Raw genomic sequence first — 24,899 nt, 5'->3', positions numbered from 1 at the left:
GACTTTTTGTCAATATCGCACACCCCTAGGCTGCAGAAACGTGCAAAGGTAAGCTATTATTAGAGTAATAAGTTATTTTACACTTTTATGCGCATGCCCAGTTACATGATTGGTCATGTTTCATGCGTTTATGGTGGTGTATAGTGTGGATGAAGATTCTTTTTAAAATGCCAGTATAAACGAGGATCGTTTTCATTTTAAAATGCCGTTTTAAAACGCAAATGCTCTAATGTAAACATGGCCTTAATCTTGAGCGGGAGTAATGACGAGTTTATATGGACGCAAACTAAACTAATATTATGTCAGAGTCCACTGCTTTTGATGGAAGTAAACATGCTGCACAGTGTTTTGTACATGTATATGTTAAAGCTTTCTCTGATATTTCAGCGCATTTAATGAAATAAGATGCAAAATGAAACTGCAGAGATCAGCCGCTTTAGTTTTATCAATGAAAGGCTAAAATTAGTTGCTGTACACTGTGTGTTTGCGCCAGAAGTCAGAAAGACGTAAAACATAGTGTTTAGTACCTCAAATTAGAGAAATGGGCGGAGAGAAGGCGGTCCGTGTGGCTGTTCGAAAACATTCAACCACATGTGCATTTACACTACAAAAGCAATCCGATCGGAAGGGGTTTCGACTACCTCTGAATGTGGTTGAAAGTGGTCGAAAGTGGACGAGCTCAAAACGTTTTGAACACCGTTTACACCTGTCACTAACGTTGTCCACTTATGATCCGATCGATGAAAACGCATGTTAATGCCAAGTGTAAACGGCCTCTAAAAGCCGTGTTTTGCCCTACCTCAGCTGCCTCGGGTTTGCCTCTGACTCCTGTTGCTCACCCATGCCAGAGATTTTCTTCCCTTTGAAGAATCCCCAATACTAGAAACCCCCCCACCATCGCTGTTGCTCTCTGTGGCGAGTCTGGCCTTTGAAGAGTCTAAAGACAAGTGGGCTGCAGCGTTTTCAAAGTGCCTCATGTCGGTTCATTTCCCCGTTTTAATTGGGCTATCTAAATGCATCCCTGGTTTGTCAATACCCGCAGGGATCCCAGATAAAAATGATTTGTCTGCCGCATTCGGCGACACGCTCTGCCTCTCCCCTCGGAGAATGCGGCCCGTGGGCCGCCAGGATTAATGTAATAGAGAATGTGTGTTGTTTTTAATTTTTAAAGAGAAGAGAGAGCTGCGGTGTAGGGTTACTCTCTTACGCCGCCGCTTTCTCATCCTCTAACGTCTCGTCTGACTCTTCGCCCTTTCTCATAGGCCGCATTCTTGCCACCAAATGTTGAAAACACTGAAGGTCGCGTCGCTGAACTCGCGCGTCTCCTTCACTTGTTCTGACACCCACGCACAAGGTTAGTTTACCGTACGCAGAGTCTTATCTCGCATATGCTGTGCTTTTTTGCACCTCTCGCCTCAGTCGGAAGAAGCTTCATTATCTTTAACCGCCCAGCGAGCGAGTGAATGCCATTAAAGACTCTCTGTATGTACACACAGATGTAATAACAGGACTGTGTGGCAGCGTTTAGCATTAATGGGACACTTTGCAGATACAATTTGGGAGGTGTGGTGACATGTTTTTTTTTTGGAAATTTCTTTCTTTTTTATTTTCATCCCCATACAAACTTTTTTAAGGAAATAAAAACTTTTTCTTTGGGAGAGTGTTTGGAAATTCATTTTTTTTTTACAGTTTCATTTGGTGATGGTAGTGGGGCAGAAATTACACACCTCATAACAAAAAATTGTAGCTGGACGACATAAAGCCAATTGCTTTAGCAGTGAAGTAAACAAATGAGCAGGCAATAAGATGCAATTTACTATCTTACCTGCCTTTCAGCAAGGATTATGAGATGGTGACTACCTAATTCATATTCATGAACCATGCTGATGAAGTTTGTAATATCTACCACAGTTTTTTTGAGATCGTTCATATGAGTATAACTGTCGGTTAGATTTATAGATCACAATGTAACTTTACTGTAACAAAACAAGTAAGGAATTGAACGTCTGCAGATTCGGTCGTCGTATGTGTGTATATGTGGCCGTTTCACAGCTGTGCACACTGAAGCATTGTTTACACAAGGTTTATCACAGAAGGTCGCCAGGTTGCTGTACTGATGCTCAGTTTGGGTGTTTGTGCTGCTGTTTTACTAACTTTATTGGTAGACTGCCTTTCAAACATCTCAAATTAGATGTATAGCTTATAAAAATAAGATGTCATTCTGTTTTGACAAGAAATCAGTTTTGTTGCTGCAACATTCGACTGGGGAAATGTTTTTATAGAAATTGCAGCAGGGCATAATGCATCATATTATAAACAAGATGAACGATTATCAACGAATGAATCAAACTTGTTCAGAATGCCGACGGTTGCTGACACAGTTTTCCACGCATCATTTTTTCATTACATCTCTGTATGTGGGCTGCGAAATCATACAGAACAGTGAAATTTTTCATAGTTACATTATCATCTTCTCCATCTTGTATACACTCATCACAGAGATGATAAGGTCATGCATGCTACAAAGCCTGTACTCCCATTGGTTGGAACGAAAACCTCCATGCACATTTGCAAAGTCAAACTTGTGTCATCACTTGGTCAGTGATGCCCATCACTAGAAATTGGCAGGTGTCATTGAAAACCAATGAGCTTTGGATCTGTGACGACTAGGGCTGTTGAATATAATTGTTTTGAAGATAATATAACTGCGATGCAGATGTGAACAGTTACTCCATCAATCCATAAATACAAATAATCAATTCATTAAAAGCAATGCGCGTGTGCGTTTCTTTCTCTCTCTCTGTGGGGCGAGTGCAAGAGACTGTAAATGAAGCACATTTTATATTTTTGATCTATGATCACTTTCTGCACCCCTCTCCAAAAAAAAAAAAAAAACACCCACATTGACTGATTGGCACAATTGATGTTTCATTTGAGGTTTGGCAGGGTGGGATTTTGATGATAAGTGAGTGAAATGGCAAACGAAAACCATGCTGTAGCTGTTTTTTGTTCAGTTCTGCAGTCATATCTGTTAGCACATAGAAATAAACTGTCAAATGGACCTCTTACATTTGGCAAACATTGCAAATTCCTGCACGGGAAAATGCAAAACAGAAGATTTGCAATTGCATTTGATGTCATCATGCACGCAAATGATGCATGAACAAATAGGACGCGTGCATGCGACTAGCGACTTTGTTATGCGTTGTTACACATGACAATGTTTATCGAGAAAAACATAACCCTAGTCTACAGCATTGATGATACCCATGTTGTGATTTGAGGAATAATGATCAAGTATAAAGGACACTCTGATGTGTGCACAACTTCTTTCATTTTCTTTTATGCCTAGATACTATACAGAAGTATTTTACGACTCTTTACAGCCACAAAATGTCTCATTTCATGTATCCCAGTCATGAAAATAAATTTTTGGAGAAGATAGAGAAAGATAAGGAGATCAGTTAAGTTCATAAATCCCCATGTTTTATTGTTTAGTCATTTATAAGGCTAGTGTTATCGGTACATGGTGCATACTAATCCAGATCATTAAACACACCTTGGGTGAAAGGCTTTGCAAGCTTTTCCAACAATTCATTGTTTTTCTGCAAGTTTTCTTTTGAACTCAATTGTTTTGGTCCATCTGCAGAGTAAGTCATCCATCTCTACGCTTGAATTGTGGATAAGGTGTCAGTAAATTGATTTAAATTACAGGGAGGGCGCTGGTGGGTATTAAGTAATTGACAGCTGTGCTGGACTCACAGTCTGTGCTAACGACTTCATCGTAAAAGCTAAAGCTGTTTCAACCGTTCATCCACCCAAATTAACAACACACAGGGCCAGCTTTAGCCCGCAGGCTATTTCAGTCTGTCTTTTATCTTGGCATGTGATGCCTGAAAAGCCCCTGGTGAAAGTAGGCCAGGAGAGGGCAACAGGTGCAAGTGAGGCATTTTTTAACTTCCTTACCGTTACTCCATGGTTCACACTCCACCCACTTTAACAACACACACAATGAATGAATGAATGAATAAACAGTTTTTTTTGCCATCCACAATGTCAGCTGTGTTTTACTGTAGAAAAGCACTACACAGATGAAGTTTGTGGGAGTTTTCTCTAGGGGGACATTGCAGGGACAATTGTGAAAATAGGTGTAATTATGCCCCAGAAAGCAGTTCAACATCTCTCCTCTGGAGGAACGTAAAACTACGCAATGTCCTGCCCTGATTCCTTATCCCCAGACATTGTTGATCTCACATAGGGTAGACGAGGGTGTTGTTTAGTGTCTTTTTTAGGATATCTAGGATACAGAGAATGCTGGATGGTTTCTGTGCTGCAGGTTGTCCATTTAGAGGTTGTGGCAACCAAACATTTACAAAATTGAAAATATTGATGAAAAAATATTGATAATTCATAAAAGATAATTCGAAGTATTACAATTTGGATTGAGAAAAATAGATAATCTGGTTATGATTTTGCCAGCTTTACACATTCACAGTGTAAAGGGTTTTAGTATCATTTACTGAATCATGACATTGCAATTAGGGGTGCATGGCCAATATTATTCACAGCTATTTCATGTTGATCATTAAGTCCTTATCGATCTGACATCACTGTTAGTTTGAGTCGTTTATAACATGCATTTGAAAAAGCAACACAGGTCAAACATAATGATTATAGATATTCTTTATTATCATGAAAATATCTGAAAAGGTTTGAAGAACAGAAATATAAATATATCCTTAAGCCATTTCCTGGAGCTGCATGTCATAGCTGCGTGTGTATGGTTATTTGTCTGCAGCGCATATTGAGTTTCTGCATGAGAGCGCCCTCTGGCTTTTGGATGTAGCGGCATTTCACAGTAATTCATTGAGAAGCTTGGCAAGCATCATTGGCCAATATTTCGGTGCACCCCTAATTACATTGTAAGGTTGTTAAAAATAGTTTTTATGCAACATTTCCTAAATTGTTTTGTAGATTTTTTTGTTCCTGACACGCTGCTTGATTCTTGTGTATAATTTATTCCAAATTTAAATTACATTTTTTTAAATTTTACCTTTTCATAAATTATGTAATTTAGAAACGTAGATATGTTTTCTAATGTGTAGTACATTAAAAAGATCATGAGGAATATTGCATTCTGTTCCTCACACCAAATAAGTATTTTACAATATGGTTAATGGAATGATATAACCATATTAATTCATAATTTATTACAACTGCTATTAATAACACAAAGTTTAATTCATTTTAGAGGGTTTATGCTTCTCAGTCATCTCTGACTTCTGTGATTTTATTTTTATATTTTGTTACTAATGTAAAATATAGAATAGAAAACCATATGTGATTAGAAGAATATTTACTTAGTTATCAGCGAAATTGACAAGTTAACTCTGAAAATGCTTTCCTGCCAATGACGAGTTTTTACAGCAATTGCTTTTTTACTGTGATCCACTAGGTTGCGCTCTTACACAACTTATAAAACACTGAAGCTTCCCCTGATCCAAAAACAGTAAATCTGATTTCTGAACAACACTGTGATTCTGATCTCTAACAAAAGTCCTTTACAAAAGTGCAATTATCTCAGCTTTTGGCTCAAAATTTGGTATTTATGAATAAACCTACCCGTATTTGAGAGGTGGTTATAAGACAACAAATAAACATATGATGACATTTTTTATTTATTTATTTATTGAAAGCAAAAGGGTCAACATATCAAATGAAAGAACTTTCATTTGATATGTGTATATATATTTATAGTAGAACATTTTCTGGAAGAAAAAAAACGCTGTCAGGGAAAAAAGTTTAAAGGTATAAAGGATATAATGAAAGTGAATTGATTTTCAAAATGTAATATTGTTTGTAGGATATTTTTATATTTTGTACATAATTTGTTAGCTTCTATCAAAGTCTTTTAATGTAATGCTCATGCTAGATTTCTTTGCCCTCAGTTTGTTACATTTGGTCATATTTGACTACTATCATAAAACATGAAAATCATAAAAAAATTCCAAACAGGAAATTGTGTCAGAAGTATTGCAATCAATGATTAACGTTTACGTCCCGCCGAGTTTTCTGATGAGTCATAGAACACAAAGGCAAGCACGTACAACCTTTGCACGCAGGTGGGTTTAAAAAAAGTGCATTTGTCATGAAAGCACTTAAATCTCCTTCTCTGACATCACACTGGCTCCACCCTGAGTACCGCCCCCAGGTCACTGTTCACAGTGTGAAGAAGCTTTCCCTCTGTAAGGACTACAATCAACTCTCTCTCTCTCTCAATCAAGAGTTTACCACACCAGTGGGAAACCTACGGAAACAAGTTAATTTTTAAAAACCCTGGTGAAAGAAAGGACTCCTTTTACTTCAATTACATTTTTACTGGATTGAATTTCAGGAATAAGGTGGGCTTTGTGTGTCTGTTCCAGAGACGTTAACAAGGATCTCCCAACTTGGATATAACGTTCGGAAAGATTTGATTGTTGTGGTGATCACCCTTGGGAATAAAACTAGTTGAGAAGAAAGCTTTAAGGATTTAAAGAAAGGATTCCTATCTTTTTCAGATTTCCTGTGGATATTTTTGTCATTTTACCGTTATGGGTAAGTAAAAATTTCTTGTAGTTATCAGAGCGTTTCATGGTTTTAACAAGAAAAACAACAAAAAAACAATGAATAAAGTCTATTATATTTTTAATGCTGATTTTAATTGAAACATACTTGGATTGAGTACGTGAAAATATTCCTTCCTAACGTTTTTGGAAGTTTGTGGTGTTTACTCCACCATTGTGAAGGTTTTTCTACAGCTCCTCCTAAAGAACTTTTTCTGACTCTTTTGTTCTTTTATTGTCACTTGTTAAACCAAAACAATACTTTAACCTCGTCTTGGCTTAGCTCTATTGGCTACCTCTTTGGCAAATTGCCCCTGTCTGGTGAGAGCCCTCCTCTGGTTTTTCTTTCAGCGCCTTTTGAATAGAGGGCCGTCAAGTGTCCCCCAGCTACCACCGATACAACGTGAGAGACCCTGCTGTGAGACCGCTTGAAGTCTCAGGCCAAACAACCCGTTTTTCCAGTTGCCTTTATCTCCCTCCTTGTTCCTGTCTTAGTTTTCAAAAAGCTTTCTGGCTCGGCAAGTTTTTAAAGCGCCAACTTAAGAGCGCGGGAGAGAGAGGGAGAGACTACACCGTTGATTAAAGGTGACAGGGGAAAATTATAGCCTTTGTCGTCAGTTGTAAAGATATGTTGACGCTCGTACCGAAACGGCCTCATAACTCCAGATGTTATTGGAGAAGCATGAAAATTGGCTTGTGTCTGGCTGCTTTGTCAATTTGCTAAGATATATTTTATGCAAGCGGTGCCTTTTTAAATATATGAATGTGATTTGTAGCTTTTTGGTCTTCGTGCAGTTCACCACAACAAGCGAGTAAGCAAGCATTGCACAGTTTGGGTGCTGCTGTAATGAATTAAATGTTCTTTCTTTTGTTTTTCTAACTTTTTGTAAAGGTGTAAAGTTAGGAAGGGAACAGGAAGGTGTAAAAATAGCACGACTGTCTCACTTTGTTTAGCATGAAAAGCTGAGATCTCCTGGGGATGTGCCAACTGAGAGAGAGATGTTCTCTCAAAGTTGTGCAAAATCTCAACCATTACGCTCTTGCTCTTGTTAATCATTCACCAGCAAAGACTTGCAACTGCTAAACGGTGGGGGCGGGTGGGGTGGTGAACAGAGTCTGCTAAAAGGTTTTTAAAGGAACAATGTCTAAAAGCCAAAACTATTTGGATTTTTGCATCTATGTGCTGGTGTAAAAAATAGAAAAGAGGAGCCACGGGAGTGTTTGGTATTGTCGGTAGTGGCCGAGCCCCTCTGTGGTTACTGTTGACCTCCCACATACAGACTGATGACCTCAAATTCTTCTTGGACATCTTCGTCACAGTCATGTCACCAGCTGCTGTCTTTAGTAGAATGTAGGATCGCAAAGACTGAAGGCCTTTGGCGTATTATGTGTTAGCTGTAACAACATAAATATCACTGTCTGCAGTTTTGCTTTAGGTGACGATAAATATGGTTGTGGCCATATATATATTTGTGTTAAGCAAAAATATACCTGTCTGGCATGAGTATAAGTTCCTTTTAGTTTATCTAATGCTATTTGTTTTAAAATTCTTTAATCTCTATTGAATAACATTACTGCATGCAGCCACTGTAGAGATGCTGTAGTTTTGGCTTAATGTTTGGACAGAGGCTTGGAGCCCAGCTTGGGTGTGAAAAACATCACAGCTGCGGTAACATTTACTGTGTGTAGGGCAAAACTTCATAGTTTGATGATTAGCCATGCTTGCTCAAATTAAAAGCATTGTTATTAAATACTGATCTTGTGGAGAATGTTTTGTGTTTTTGTTTAAGTAACTCTACTCTCTTTGTGTTATCAACATTTCGTTGAATTGCGGTGTGATTGGCGCTTTTGTTCGCATATTTTCGCTTGGAAAGCTTTACAGTAATTAGCATTCTCAAATGCACTTCCAGAAAAATTGTCAAAGTAGGTACCTTAGCTCTCACTGGGGCTGTACCCTTTCAAAAAGTATACATTTGTACCTATATACGGAGTTTATATTTGTACCTCAGAGGTACATATTGGTACCAAATGCATATATATCTGTGTAATGGTATCATATTAGACTGTCAGAAATAAAAGCACAAAAAAGGTCCAAAACTATACTTTCTCTATCATTTGGGTGGTACAGTACCCTCAAGGCTTAATTTTTGTCCCATTATTGGTACACAACACATTAAAATGTTGTACCTTTTAAGGAACAATTTTGTACCAGTTAAATTGTAGGGGTACAAAACAGTTAACTGTACCTTTAAATGTACACAATAGATCTTTAAGGTACAGTAATGTACCCAAAAAGGTAAAACATTGTATTACAAAAGGGAATATACAATCCTAGTGAAAGAAAAGGTACAGTTTTGTGCCTTTTTCTGACAATGTAGGATCTTTTAAAGGGTATTGTCCCACTGATAGCTATGGTACATATTTTGACCATTTTTTTCTAACAGTGTGTGTATTTTACTAACTAGTGCTTGTCTCTGTCTGTATTTTATGGCTGTTAATATTAATTTAAACAGCGAAGTTGAGTCCACTGTCAGAATTACAAAAAAAGTTGGCATTGCTGATAAAAGAACAAGGGTCAATGACATAATGTTTATTATTTTGTGTCCTTATCAGGACTCCAGACTAACTTTTTTCACTAGGAACACTGTGGCCCCCAACTGAAAATTTTAGGGGTGCAACCAGAAAACTTAGGGGCACACACTGTAAATCAATATGCTTACCAAATATTCGCATTTCTACTAATTACAGTGCATTGAAAATGCGCTGTACTGTTCTTACTGGGCTTTTTATTACAGTGCATTGAAAATGCGCTGTACTGTTCTTACTGGGCTTTTTATTATTATTATTATTATTATTATTCTTCCAACCAAATTTCGGCAATTAATACGGCTCGAACCGCTTAACTTAGAAACTTCATTCAAACTCTCAAACGTGCGGACTATTCGGGAATAGTGGGCTATGACTTTTATAAGCGATCGGGGGTACGGTCTTCGCCCCAGGGGCGAAAAAGCAGCCGAAAAATCCCATTGACTTAACATGGAGACAAACTTTGACGAGTCGTAGCTCAGACCTAGAATTTCACAGAAACTTGTGACTTGCCACATTTGAAGAGGCTGGCAGGCTCTGTAAGAACATACCTCACAATGGGGTGAAAGTTGTACCCCTGGGGTGTAAGAGGTCCCCAAATTTCCCCATAGACTTATAATGGGGCAGGAATCATGCCCATATAAGGAACTAAAAACGTCCCGAATGGGATATCTTTGCAGCGCAGTGTCATAGAGACATGGGGGTGGGCTCATTTTACTCAGGCATCCAATCAGTCCCTTAGGATCCTTATTGAGCTATCAAGCCACGCCCCTAGCAACCATTTTGGGCACCCTAGCAACATCTCCCATAGACTGCCATTATAAAATGCCCAGATGGATATCTTTGCAGCACAGTGTCACAGAGACATGGGGGTGGGCTCATTTTACTCAGGCATCCAATCAGTCTCTCACCATCCTTATTGAGGTATTAAGCCACGCCCCTAGCAACCAAATATGAGCAGCCTAGCAACATAATAAACAAAGCCTTATATCTCTGGATCCGGACATCATAGAGACATGGGGGTCGGGTCTTTGGGTCATATTAGCTTCATGCTAGCTTCATGCTAAGTCATGCTAGCTTCATGCTAGTTTCATGCTAGCTTTATGCTAATTTTATAATAAATCTTGCTAACTTAATGTTAAATCATGCTAGCTTCATGTTAAATCTTGTTAGCTTCATGCTAAATCATGCTAGCTTCATGCTAATCATGCTAGCATCATCTTAATCATGCTAGCATCATGCTAATAATGCTAGGATCATGCTAATTTCATGCTAAATTCATGCTAACTTCATAGTAATCATGTTAGCATCATGCTAGCTTCATGCAAATTATGCTAGCTTCATGCTAATCATACTAACATCATGTTAGCTTTATGCTAATCATGATAACATCATGCTAGCTTCATGCTAATCATACTAGCATCGTGCTAGCTTCATGCTAATCATGCTAGCATCGTGCTAGCTTCATGCTAATCATGCTAACATCGTGCTAGCTTCATGCTAATCATGCTAGCATCGTGCTAGCTTCATGCTAATCATGCTAGCATCGTGCTAGCTTCATGCTAATCATGCTAACATCATGCTAGCTTCATGCTAATCATGCTAACATCATGCTAACTTCATGCTAATCATGTTAGCATCATGCTAGCTTCATGCTAATCATGATAGCATCATGCTAGCTTCATGCTAATCATGCTAGCTTCATGCTAACTTCATGTTAATCATGCTAGCATCATGCTAGCTTCATGCTAATCATGTTAGCATCATGCTAGCTTCATGCTAGCTTCATGCTAATCATGCTAACATCATGCTAACGTCATGCTAATCATGCTAGCTTCATGCTAGCTTCATGGTAATCATGCTAGCATCATGCTAGCTTCATGCTAATCATGCTAGCATCATGCTAGCTTCATGCTAGCTTCATGGTAATCATGCTAGCATCATGTTAGCTTCATGCTAATCATGCTAGCTTCGTGTTTATCATGATAACATTATACTAGCTTCATGCTAATCATGCTAGCATCGTGCTAGCTTCATGCTAATCATGCTAGCAACATGCTAGCTTCATGGTAATCATGCTAGCATCGTGCTAGCTTCATGCTAATCATGCTAGCTTCATGCTAATCATGCTAGCATCGTGCTAGCTTCATGCTAATCATGCTAGCATCGTGCTTGCTTCATGCTAATCATGCTAGCATCGTGCTAGCTTCATGCTAATCATGCTAGCATCGTGCTAGCTTCATGCTAATCATGCTAGCATCGTGCTAGCTTCATGCTAATCATGCTAGCATCGTGCTAGCTTCATGCTAGCATCATGCTAATCATGCTAGCATTATGCTAATCATGTTAGCATCATGCTAGCTTCATGCTAATCATGCTAACATCATGCTAACTTCATGCTAATCATGCTAGCATCATGCTAACTTCATGCTAATCATGCTAAAATCATGCTAGCTTCATGCTAATCATGCTAACATCATGCTAGCTTCATGCTAATCATGCTAGCTTCATGCTAATCATGCTAGCATCATGCTAACGTTATGCTGAATCATGCTAATCATGCTAGCATCATATTTCATCATGATAACTTTTTTAAATCATGCTAGCTTCACACTAAAACATGTCAACAGCCAGGTAAACTACTAGACTAAATTTCTTTTACATTTCTATCAATCAGCTTTTTGCATTTTCATGCACTGGTAATTCCTTGGGAATTGCATATCTAGTTATTATTATTATTATTATTATTCTTCCAACCAAATTTCGGCAATTAATACGGCTCGAACCGCTTAACTTAGAAACTTCATTCAAACTCTCAAACGTGCGGACTATTCGGGAATAGTGGGCTATGACTTTTATAAGCGATCGGGGGTACGGTCTTCGCCCCAGGGGCGAAAAAGCAGCCGAAAAATCCCATTGACTTAACATGGAGACAAACTTTGACGAGTCGTAGCTCAGACCTAGAATTTCACAGAAACTTGTGACTTGCCACATTTGAAGAGGCTGGCAGGCTCTGTAAGAACATACCTCACAATGGGGTGTAAGTTGTACCCCTGGGGTGTAAGAGGCCCCCAAATTTCCCCATAGACTTATAATGGGGCAGGAATCATGCCCATATAAGGAAATAAAAACGTCCCAGATGGGATATCTTTGCAGCGCAGTGTCGTAGAGACATGGGGGTGGGCTCATTTTACTCAGGCATCCAATCAGTCCCTTAGGATCCTTATTGAGCTATCAAGCCACGCCCCTAGCAACCATTTTGGGCACCCTAGCAACATCTCCCATAGACTGCCATTATAAAATGCCCAGATGGATATCTTTGCAGCACAGTGTCACAGAGACATGGGGGTGGGCTCATTTTACTCAGGCATCCAATCAGTCTCTCACCATCCTTATTGAGGTATTAAGCCACGCCCCTAGCAACCAAATATGAGCAGCCTAGCAACATAATAAACAAAGCCTTATATCTCTGGATCCGGACATCATAGAGACATGGGGGTTGGGTCTTTGGGTCATATTAGCTTCATGCTTGCTTCATGCTAAGTCATGCTAGCTTCGTGCTAGTTTCATGCTAGCTTTATGCTAATTTTATAATAAATCTTGCTAACTTAATGTTAAATCATGCTAGCTTCATGCTAAATCTTGTTAGCTTCATGCTAAATCATGCTAGCTTCATGCTAGTCATGCTAGCATCATCTTAATCATGCTAGCATCATGCTAATAATGCTAGGATCATGCTAATTTCATGCTAAATTCATGCTAACTTCATGGTAATCATGCTAGCATCATGCTAGCTTCATGCAAATTATGCTAGCTTCATGCTAATCATACTAACATCATGTTAGCTTTATGCTAATCATGATAACATCGTGCTAGCTTCATGCTAATCATACTAACATCGTGTTAGCTTCATGCTAATCATGATAACATCGTGCTAGCTTCATGCTAATCATACTAGCATCGTGCTAGCTTCATGCTAATAATGCTAGCATCGTGCTAGCTTCATGCTAATCATGCTAACATCGTGCTAGCTTCATGCTAATCATGCCAACATCGTGCTAGCTTCATGCTAATCATGCTAGCATCGTGCTAGCTTCATGCTAATCATGCTAGCATTGTGCTAGCTTCATGCTAATCATGCTAGCATCGTGCTAGCTTCATGCTAATCATGCTAGCATCGTGCTAGCTTCATGCTAATCATGCTAGCATCGTGCTAGCTTCATGCTAATCATGCTAGCATCGTGCTAGCTTCATGCTAGTCATGCTAACATCGTGCTAGCTTCATGCTAGTCATGCTAGCATCATGCTAGCTTCATGCTAGTCATGCTAGCATCATGCTAGCTTCATGCTAATCATGCTAGCATCATGCTAGCTTCATGCTAGTCATGCTAGCTTCATGCTAGCTTCATGCTAATCATGCTAGCATCATGCTAACGTCATGCTAGCATCATGCTAGCATCATGCTAGCTTAATGCTAGTCATGCTAGCTTCGTGCTAGCTTCATGGTAATCATGCTAGCATCGTGTTATCTTCATGCTAATCATGCTAGCTTCGTGTTTATCATGATAACATTGTGCTAGCTTCATGCTAATCATGCTAGCATCGTGCTAGCTTCATGCTAATCATGCTAGCAACGTTCTAACTTCATGTTAATCATGCTAGCATCGTGCTAGCTTCATGCTAATCATGCTAGCATCGTGCTAGCTTCATGCTAATCATGCTAGCATCGTGCTAGCTTCATGCTAATCATGCTAGCATCCTGCTAGCTTCATGCTAGCATCGTGCTAGCATCCTGCTAGCTTCATGCTAGCATCGTGCTAGCTTCATGCTAGCATCATGCTAATCATGCTAGCAGCATGATAATCATGTTAGCATCATGCTAGCTTCATGCTAATCATGCTAACATCATGCTAGCTTCATGCTAATCATGCTAGCATCATGCTAGCTTCATGTTAATCATGCTAACATCATGTTAGCTTCATGCTAATCATGCTAGCATCATGCTAGCTTCATGCTAATCATGCTATCATCATGCTAGCTTCATGCTAATCATGCTAGCTTTATGCTAGCTTCATGCTAATCATGCTAGCATCATGCTAGCTTCATGCTAGTCATGCTAGCTTCATGCTAGCTTCATGCTAATCATGCTAGCATCATGCTAACGTCATGCTGAATCATGCTAATCATGCTAGCATCATATTTCATCATGATAACTTTTTTAAATCATGCTAGCTTCACACTAAAACATGTCAACAGCCAGGTAAACTACTAGACTAAATTTCTTTTACATTTCTGGCAATCAACTTTTTGCATTTTCATGCACTGGTAATTCCTTGGGAATTGCATATCTAGTTTCCATTGTATTACTAACAAATACTTTAATGATAGATGCAGAAAGTACAATGTGCTTTTCAAATTCAGTGTCACATCACAAAAAAGGTCAAATTTACTGGTCGCACATGTGCAACTGGATGTAAAATTCAGTGGCACGCTCTCAAATTTTGGTGGCAGTCTGGAGCCCTGCGTACGGTTCAATTAAATGTTAAAGGGTTAAAATTTCAAAATAAATTTGCAGATTACTTGCATAAATACTCTTTTTGGGACCCAAGTCAAAAATGTCTGGTTTTATTTCATTTTGAAAGAATATTTGGGGGATAATTGCAAAAATGGCAATGTGATGGAACCGGTCTGTGTCAGTTGGTGTAACTAGTATTTTAAAAAAAAAATGAAAATATAAATATATTCATAAAAAATGTGGAACAAAATATAATTATCTAGTTTAGTGTAATATGATTTTTTTTACATAATTTAAAGAGCTGTTTCAGCATATGTCAGCACAAATATAAAAAAACACCTTAAAATGTACATTTAGAAATAACTAATAAAATTATATTTTCAAAGTGCCATCAAGCTGGATAAAATATTTAATATTTCTCATTCTTTGGCACAATTGGGAGTTACACCATTTGACATTTTCAGGTCCATTCAGTCTTAACTTTCATAAAAATGTTGCAAATGAAATTTTTTTTATTGTATTGTAAATAAAAATTTTACATTTGTATTGTATAAAATCAACATAAATACACTAGATGCATTTAAATGAACCTGATACGAGTTTTTTTTGAAGATTTTTGAATTTCTCATCTTGCCAAACTGTTTTTTTGTCACTGACCCACAAATCAACTTTATTATAGAGGACATTACCAAATAAAAATATTTGGATGTAAAAGGAGGTTTGTGTCATGCACTTACTTGTGCATGAAACATTTAAATGTTTGTAATGGCAGTCAGCAAGTGATCTTTCAATAACACTCTTAGGTTTCTACATAACGTGAGATTTAAAGATAAGGACTGAGTTTCTGCCAAACTACGTAAAATAATATGCTCGGGTAATTTGCGGTTACGTGTTCAACCACACTATGCTTGATGCTAGAGGCAAACTTTTACATATTAATTTAGTAAAAAGCTTATCAAATAGACAGATATTTATGTCCTGTACAGTATATTTATCAACTAAGATTACATTATTATTAGACATAATAGAATACCTTTCAAAAGGAAGTAGCTTTAATTTGATGTGTTGATGTGTTGCGTGTTATGATGAATTACACCAGTGACACGGGTTTTGAATAAAGAAAAGCCTTCAGGGGGTTGCTAAGAAAAAAATTCTAAAGCCAAACTGCTTTTCACAGGTGTAGACATATTGACCAAAGCACACACCTCGGAAGCCACAACTGTTATTAGTGGGAGGGTTATACCTGTCAGAGCTGTTTGCTCATTTGTGTTATTTTACCTTTAAGGATCTATGACTTTCTGTTTGCGAAGATTCAAGCATTTATTTGTTGGCTAGACAATTGAATTTACTCCCCAGCCCCTCTGCCATTAGCTATCAACAGCATTAGTTTTCGTGATATGTGGCTCTTGCCCCTGCATTACTCATCCTCCTCCCTTCCACAGAATGCTATGCACAGCAGGATTCGCAAAAAGCGGCGACTTGTTTGCGATATATGAATGAAAATGAATTTAGTTAACGTGATGTCTTTATTTACCACCTAGTGTGCGCACACTATCTCTATGTGTAAATTGTATCCCGAGGACACGATGTACCAAGTCATTCGCAAATAAAAACGTAACAACATTTAGCTGAACAAACACTTTATGCCTTTAGGAAAACCGAAATTGTTCCATAATTTAGCTGAGCACTTTTGCACAGGTGCCACACCTGACAGATGGTGTGCATTGAATGAGTGTACTAGAGAGGATTATTAACAGAATTTCCCACAATGCACTTCATGATGAGTATTGTTTTGTTCTCAGCCCAGTGCCCCCCATGAATCTTATCAGAGCTAAAACATCCCTCGGCACCCCCTGTTGTTCCTTACTCAAAAACCAATGGACGGACTCGATTTACTAATGGGATTTGCTAATCCTTAGTTTGTTCCTGTGTAATTCTTTCCATTATGGAGATCGCACTTTCGTGGTCAATAGAAGTAGCTTTGCGGGTCTACCTTGCAGACTGTTCATTGGTATATGTGGACTGTAATGTTAAATTATATGCAGTGATGTCAAGTCATTCTACTGGCTGTAGATGCTAACCATGTTGTGTGCATGTTTTATGCAAATGTTTGTTATTTTAGCTCACGTCTGTTGGCCATTTTGCTCTTCCTTTTCATTGATGTGTAAAAAGTTGACTAGTAGCTTTTTTCTACAATTGTATCAGTTAATTTGCTTTGGGCCGCATATTTGCATCATATTTGAGTTTGACTGCACAGTTTATTTTCTTTCATTTCTAGTTTTGGTTTGCATAACGTTAAGACGCAGTGTTCGTTATGTTGATTGGTGGAATTCTGTCACTTACTGACATGAAGTGTCCTCAAACGTGACCGCATAATCGGATCCTAATTAACATTGACTGCAAGACACTAAATCATGTCTGGCTGGCCAGCAGTTGAGATATGGACAGCTCCTTGTCTCTACCAAGTAAAATCAGTCTCTGGTGACAGTTCGACACCCATACATTTGTTGACCTGAAAGAGACTGACTTCAGATGGAAAATAAGGTCTGCAACCATAACAAAGGTGTGTCCGGTTGAAATCTTGTTTTTCTTTCAATTCCGTGCAATTTCACTTACACATTTGTTGATTACTGGAATGATAATGGGGACGTGTCTTGAATTGTTCGTTTTAAACATCACAGTGACACATCCAGTCTTCCGTTTACAAGTAAATGTGGGTGTTTGCTCTAGCATGTGTCTGTGCTTGTTGTCACGTTGGCAAAGCTGCAGAACCAGTTTAAGGCCGGGACCAACATTGCGTGTCTGTTGAAAAGGTAATTGATAGTCTGAGAACTGTTTTTACTGCAGGTACATCCACCCTGCAGCCATATGGTGGGGGGGGGGGGGGGGGGCTCTAGTATGTGGCAGTAAATGCAGGAGAGGTGAAAATCGAAGAGCAGTGAGTGCGAAAAGACGGTCTAGACTGGGTGGAAGAGGCGGGAGATAGATAGAGAAGTGGTAGATGGATGACCCAAACAAGATGGATTTTATGTCAGGCTCTGTACAATCAATTGCATGCGACACATTACAGTGTCGGCGTGTCTCAGCCAAGCAGATGAAAGAATTTCTATTTTTGCCACGTAATGGCAGGACTGTGAAATAGTCTTTAGAATAGGAAGGATGCTGTCAGTTGTCTGGACTCAACTGAATCGTCATCCTTTCAAGCACTGGCCCGTGGTCTTCAAGGTGAAATCTAAAGCTAAATCAATCTCGCCTTTGAGTAAGTGGCCTACTTACTTAAAGCATTGGATGCAGATGCTAGGAACCTTACAGTTATTAGGGAGGGTGCTTGTGGTTCTGCGGCTCCTCCTGTCATTGTAAGAGTAAACGTTTTAGCGGCGTATCGATTTATCTCGCCGACGATGTGTTGATCCCCAGCCGGCCTACTTTCAGGTCAAATTCAATATACAGGTTGTTCTCGAGGTATAGTTTTTAAGCAATTATTGTAATATGAGTGAGTGGTTTTGCTTTTTTGTCTCCAGGGAGCCCTTCGATTCTCATATAGACTGACAGTCGGGAAGCGAAACAGTGGGTATAAACCCATTTCGCAGAAAAGCACATTGACTCTGCTTTGGAGACGAAGGACATGGTGGCTCTTTTGATCTCGTTCCTTTCAAGTGAAACCCTGGGTAATTTGCCTGTCGCGGTCAAAGTGAGCCACGAGCTGTCAGTGAAACCCTTGCTCTTGAGCATTCCAGTGAAAAGCAACAATCAGGCTAATCCCTCTCTTCTTTGGTTCTCACTGCCCTGTTAGTTAAAACCATCGGCAAGTAGGAAACTAATGACTACATCAATGACTACCTGAAGCTTGCCTAATAGGAATTGGCGCGCTATAGGTTTGTATGATTCATCTCTGAATGCTAATGGAGTTGCCCAGTATGCCTCCATTTTGGTGTCCCTTCAGAGAAGCAGCTCAGCTAATAACCCATATCTAGCTTGATCTGCCAGCGCCTCATTTAAATTCTATCCCCCAGTTACAGCCACGTTCAAGCAGCAGCCACTTGCCACCTCGCCGGCCTGTGGTTTGTTGGTTTGTCTTGGACGGGAAGCCTGTTAGTGTTTGAATTAGCCTTGTGCTCCAGTGGCAGCCTTCCCTGACGTCTGCCACCCCGTGGCATCGGCTCCACCTCTTTCTCATCACCGCTTGCTCTTTTGCATTTCAAATCCGGAGCCTCACGAGACCGCTGGGGATATGGGGCTCCATCTGCCGCAGCTGTCTGTTGTTGAGCAGAGAGATGGAAACAGAGATGCAAACACAGAGAGGCTGCAAGACCCCGCAGCGCGACTAGACTGCAGATAACCCACACCTGTAGGATTGGCACGGCAGGAAACGGAAGTTTGACGGGTGGTATGGTGATGTGGCCATGCGGTTTGTTTATTCAAAGTCCTTGAGTCAACCTAAAAACTTCTTCACATCCAGCTGTGCAAATGGATGAGTTGTATCTGTGAAATCTCATTTGCCTTATTTGCTGTGTAATTAGAGGAGATAATGAGTCCCAGGTTAACCTGTTGTCCCAGTGTGACCCACCTGTGTTATCCCTAACCGAATTTTCAATAGGGACAATATTGTGAAGTGTTTGCTAATAGCACTCATAAAGTTAATCCGGTCTTTGTCCTAACAAAGTGAAGGACTAACGCTCTCAGACAATTCAACAATTTTCACCTCCCTGTAGTCATGCAGAGGAAACTCATATAATCGCCTCTTTTTTGTGGACAGAATATTTGCCACACCTGAGCAACAAAGGATGTCCTTTCAGGGCTGGACTACACTTATAAGGAATCTTTGTCCTGCAAGAAGGCCACATGTGGTTTTAGTTGTTAACACATCAGGCTTTATTGCAGCCTCTGCTGCTCTCTTTAGAGTCACTTGTCAAAAGATTGATTGGGTCTTAGTTTTCAGATAGCTGCTCGACTTTGTTGCTCTCACTCGCATGTTGTGCATTCAACAGTGATGGAGGGCTTGGTATTGAATTGATGACTAAGTAAAATATCTGTTTCTATTACCTTTTTCTGATTTTATACAATGACCGGCTTTAGTCAGTGTACTGCATATCTATTGAGCCATCACAGGACAAACAATTCTGTGTGAATCTTATAAAAACATGCTGAAGACACATTTAAAAAGTATCAAATTATTTTTTTGCATAGAGAAAGTAACGCATAAAAGGTTTGCAATGTGACATGTTTGTGATAAACATTTCCCTGCTTAACTTTGGTGATTCAAATTAATTGTATCACAGATGTATATAATTTTTTTTTTTATTGTTAAGACTGTAATATAAAGTTCTTTGCATTATTGAATATGTCTTTTAAACTAAATGTCTTAATTCCAAAAATCTTAATTATCACAAATTATAAGCTTCTTTTTCTTTCCATTTCCTTTAGGCAAAATTTAATTTGTTTCAAACTTTGTTTGTTTTTTTAATGATCTACAAGTTCTTCCACTCTGTAGTAATAAATGTAACAAAACATATAACGTCATTTAATCATCATTCTGTTCCAAAAACATTTTTTAGTATTTGTAAAAGAACACACCCTAAGGGGGCGTGCACACCGAAGCGTTTAAACTCGGCAGAAAATGCCAGGGAAGCTTTTTCATCTAGACACTTATTGGCTATGATACTTCTGCTTTGTTTATCAACGATGGACCGGTTGGTTGTTGTGATATTTCCCCCCCTCCGCTCCTCCACTTTGATTGGTCGACAGAGTGAGAAGTGCTCAGTGCTGAGTGTGGACAAAACCCGCCAGCTGCTGACGTTTTGGAAAAGCACAGTGCTTCCAACAGAAACAAATGAAAACATACACCGGCGTAAACGCTTTGGTGTGCACGCTTTGGTGTGCACGCTAGCTACCTTATTTGTGTCAAACTGAATTTTTCATCCAAGCTTCTTTTTTTTCATAAAAGGAACCTGATGTTTGTTGTTAGTAGTCTTATTTCTGTAGTCTCAGGCAGTGTTGATTCAGGTGACGCAGGTTTTTGTTGAGATGTCTCATGGTTTGTTTGTGTGTGGAACAAATGTTGATGATGGTTCTCAGAGCTAAGGGTAAACTTACGGTTCATGTATTTGTTTTGTACATAGTACTATCTACATATGATTCAGATGATTGTTAATGCCGTTTCATCGGATGCACGCGCGTTGCCATGGTTATGCGCTTCCCCCGAAGTTAACTGTTTATTGTTCTGGCTAGTGGCTAATCTGACCTCTGGAACAAATACCTTAAAAATATGTTTTCTAAGATGCGAGCATGGATCACTGTTTGAAGAAAGGGTTTGGCAGCCAGGCAAGAATTCAAGAATTTACACAGTGATGTTAGCTCAGTGTAGTAGTTGATACGCTTAAGCTATGATCTAAACTAAGGGAATTTAAATATTTATTTTGCTTGTTATTAAAAATTATCTACTCTAGAAGGACTACCTAAAGTTACATTTTGTCCACAAAATCCGTTCGTTTATATGTTTGCCATTTGAAACCGACTATAAAAGCAAAATTTATCCATTGTGCATCAAAGTCTGTAGTTGAATTGGATTTTAAGAGTTGTATTTGCGTTGAACAGGTAAATGGAGGTTGAAGTGGGTAGGTCAGAAAATATAGCCTGGTTAGCCAGACCTACATTAAGATGTAAGGTCTGGCAACTCTTCACACAAACGGCTCAATGCAAGGGGCGGGATATAAGGTTGTCCCTCAAAATGCCTCTGCACGCAATAGGATAGCGCTATGACAGATCAGAGCAACGAAGAAGGTGACGTAGTTACCGTAACCAGTCGGCAAAACTCCAAACACATCTTTCTTGCTTAAAAAGGACTTCAGTAGGGTTTATTTGCTCTTCTCTCAAAGAAAAACATAAGTCTAAGTCCTCCAGAGTCGCGGCCAAAGCCGCTTCAAAAGATAGCTGTTCGCCAGCAGCAGCAGCCATTCTCTGTTTTCAAGTAGGAACCGTTGCAGCTCTGTCGTCATCATGTTAAGCCCGCCCCACAGACGCTACACACGATGTGATTGGCCTGACCAAATTTTGTTTTTTGGAGCTGTTAAGTGTATTGTGAGTGCCTAGACTAAACCCTGGCAGCAAATATATTTTGCGGCCGCTAGGGTGCGTCTAGATTTCTAGGCTACAGAAAATAATGAGGAAACAGTAGGGCTGGGTCAGAATATTTGAATATTTGTTCGGTTGGTTGGCATGCGATTAAAAATTTTGAGATTAATTTTTTTTTCAACATTATTAGCATTAATGCAGAGACTGCCGAGCACTCCCACACTGTCAGGAAAAGGTTTAAAATTGTAACTTTTCTGTCACTGGGGTGGTACCCTCAAATTGAAATATTGTACCTTTTGGGGTACAATATTATACCTTACGGACCTATTTTGTACCTTTTAAAGGTACAGTTAAATGTTTTGTACCACTAACATTTATCTGGTACAAAATTGGTCCTTAAAGGTACACAATAGGTCCATAATATTGTACCCCAAAAGGTACAATATTTCAATGTGTTGTATACCCATAAAAGGTACAAAACTGAACCTTTGAGGGTATCACCCCAGTGACAGAAAAGGTACAATTTTAAACCTTTTTTTTCTGACAGTGCACTCTATAGGTGGCGGCTTGGCGCTGAGAACCTTTCCACCAAAACCCCACAAGAAGATCATGTTCATGTTTTGTTACGCTGCATTAATGTTAATAATCTTGTCAATAATGTTACATTTATTGCAAAAACAGATCGCTTCACAATACGTCAATATGTCAACAGGAGTCATGAGGTTTACTTTTGTGCTACCTATATCTGCTCTTGAGCTTTCAAAGTGGCACATTTGTTGACTTGCCTTATATGACAGAGCACTGGGGTTTCTGGAAAATATCTTCTTTATTGTTCCACTGACAAAAAATGTCACCAACTTATTGGATGGCCTGATGGTCGGTAAATAAACTTGATATTGAAACTATGCTACCGTGTACTTTATTTATTACAATTTATTGAACTTATTTGTTCTTCTAAAACAGCCTACCTTTTATGGTGTAAGTAGCTAATTTCTGATTTGGGGTTGATTTGTATCTTATTAAAAGTATTGCTCTTAACAGATCTGTGTGTTTTATCACTAGTCCATTCTCAGAGCATAAGGTGCATAAGGCGTGCACGCTTCCGGTTTGCAAAGTTCTGTAGTTTATTAAAAGTTTATTCATTTTGAACATGTCCATATTGCACCAAAATGTGAAAACCCGCCATGTGTTTAGTTAATTCGATGAACGACTCACAAACTAATAAAAATTCAAACAGGCAGACACAGAGATTCCTGCCTTTTTTAGACAAAAGAATATGTTCAGCCCCCTCCAAAGCTTCGAAAATACGGTGTTGATTACTACCAAAGCTTTCGACGGTGAAAAACTTGTAGTAGTCTTAGCCTCAACTAACTTGCCACTTAAAGTAACATATAAACAAAACAAACTTTGTTTAGTCACTTAACATGGCAGTCCGACATGGCATTTCCGGCCATCTAAGTCGAGAGTTCTTAGTCAGAATAAGCAGTAATGTAGACCAGATCTTTGGCCATTTCAACAAAGATCTGATGGCACAAGACTAAAAAAAGCAGTGGTCTGTAGTACCATTTTCAGGTTGATTACAATAGCCTACATTGACTGCGAGACAGCACATGAGTTAATGTAGCCTCTATGACATTTGGTCATTTGATAAGTAAATGACTTCTATTTTCAAAAGCACTTCGCCTACACTGCTTTGCGCAGTCCATTTATACCTTTGCTTCATGCTTTGACGTCAATGATAAATGAAGTACAAAAATCCATGTGAAGCAGTTCTCCAATAATGTTGTTCCTACTGTGTATGTAGTACATCTCATTTCAGCTGAATTACACCGGGCTTGATTTGTAACTATAGGAAAGAACGGAAAGCCTTTCGGTATTCTTCAAAATACGACAGAAAATCTGCTGGGTTATTCACAAAGCTCTTGGTTCTTTTTATTGGTGTTCTTACTGAACAAAAATGAGTGAGCTCTCATTACATCTAATGCCATCCGTCTGTCAGTCAATTGTGATTGCAGGCTCATGCCGTGATGGAAAGGACATAGGGAAATATGCATGCTTTTGATAGGTCATATGCATGCATGTATGGTTTGCGTGTCAATACTCTAGGCCTGTACATGTGTCATAATACATTCCATTGTAATGCGCTTGAGGGCAAAATATATTAGTAATAATGTAAACAAAAAACTTAAGGTAAAATGCCATGCAGTCAGTAAATATGGATGTATTCTACATGTTTCAGGCCAGTTTTGTAGGGTGATGAATGAATTATTATGTATTGTTGTCTCTACGTCAGGTGAAACCATTTCCCACATGCAACACGCAATTCGCTTCTTCTTTTATTTGATTACATCAGAAATACCAACTCCCACTCAATCACAGACTATCAAGGTCATAGTATTTTTTTAACTTCACTTGAACTGCAACATTCACAGAGCAGCTTAAACCAAGAGTCCTTTGTGCTTATAGTGTCTGAGGGCGCACTCATACTATCAAAACCAAACCGCACCTGAGCGTGTTTGACCCCTAAAGCCTGGTTCATTTGTCTAGTGTGATTGTTTCGAACTGTGCCTGGGCGTGGTTTGGTTATTTGGGCCCTGGCGCGGTTGCAGAGGTGGGCTCGGGTGCTGACGGCACAGTGTGAGCGCAAATCGCACCAGAGCGTGGTTTAAAAGGTGAGAGGTCATTTGCATTCAACTTCATCTGCTTTCATAAAAACCTTCTGATGTTATGATGTAAATGTCTGAGTGGCATAAGCAAATGATCGACTAAGCAATATGAGTTGTTAGGGCTGGGTTTCGATTCAAATTTTAAGGATCGATTCCGATTCTCAAGATCTTGAATCGATTACCATTATTCGATTCGATAGGATCTGATCTGATCCGATCTTTGAGATTTAGATTAGTGTTTTTGAAAAAAGCTTTTTTTTCCAGCTGTTACCTGAATTACAGGACTGTTATGCAACATATTGATACTATTTGCATTTCTGGAGTTTTCAAAACAACCGCTTGCTTAACGTTACTGACCGCCATGTTCATTGTTTTAATGTCCTTCCACCTCGCGCGCATGCGTGAATTCAATCTAGGGTTGCTGCGGTGACAGAATTTTCCCACCGGTGGGCTTAT

General features: G+C 39.1%; 1 protein-coding gene across 7 annotated transcripts in view; it reads left to right on the top strand.

The window, feature by feature from the left end:
* Positions 1 to 24,899, top strand: part of ptprfb (protein tyrosine phosphatase receptor type Fb) — a 214,825-nt gene that overhangs the window by 55,712 nt on the left and 134,214 nt on the right. For 6 of the 7 annotated variants that reach the window (XM_065276020.2, XM_065276018.2, XM_065276016.2 and 3 more), the window contains exon 1: positions 6,237 to 6,597. The exons of the other annotated variant lie outside the window; for it this stretch is intronic. The gene's annotated coding sequence lies outside the window, so the exon portion shown is untranslated. Of the gene's footprint in view, positions 1 to 6,236; positions 6,598 to 24,899 lie in introns of those variants that run through there. 7 annotated transcript variants of the gene reach the window in all.

The sequence above is a fragment of the Paramisgurnus dabryanus genome, chromosome 6 (genome assembly GCF_030506205.2).
Source record: "Paramisgurnus dabryanus chromosome 6, PD_genome_1.1, whole genome shotgun sequence".
In the NCBI taxonomy this organism is placed as follows: domain Eukaryota; kingdom Metazoa; phylum Chordata; class Actinopteri; order Cypriniformes; family Cobitidae; genus Paramisgurnus; species Paramisgurnus dabryanus.
This window is presented reverse-complemented; position numbering and strand designations above follow the sequence as displayed.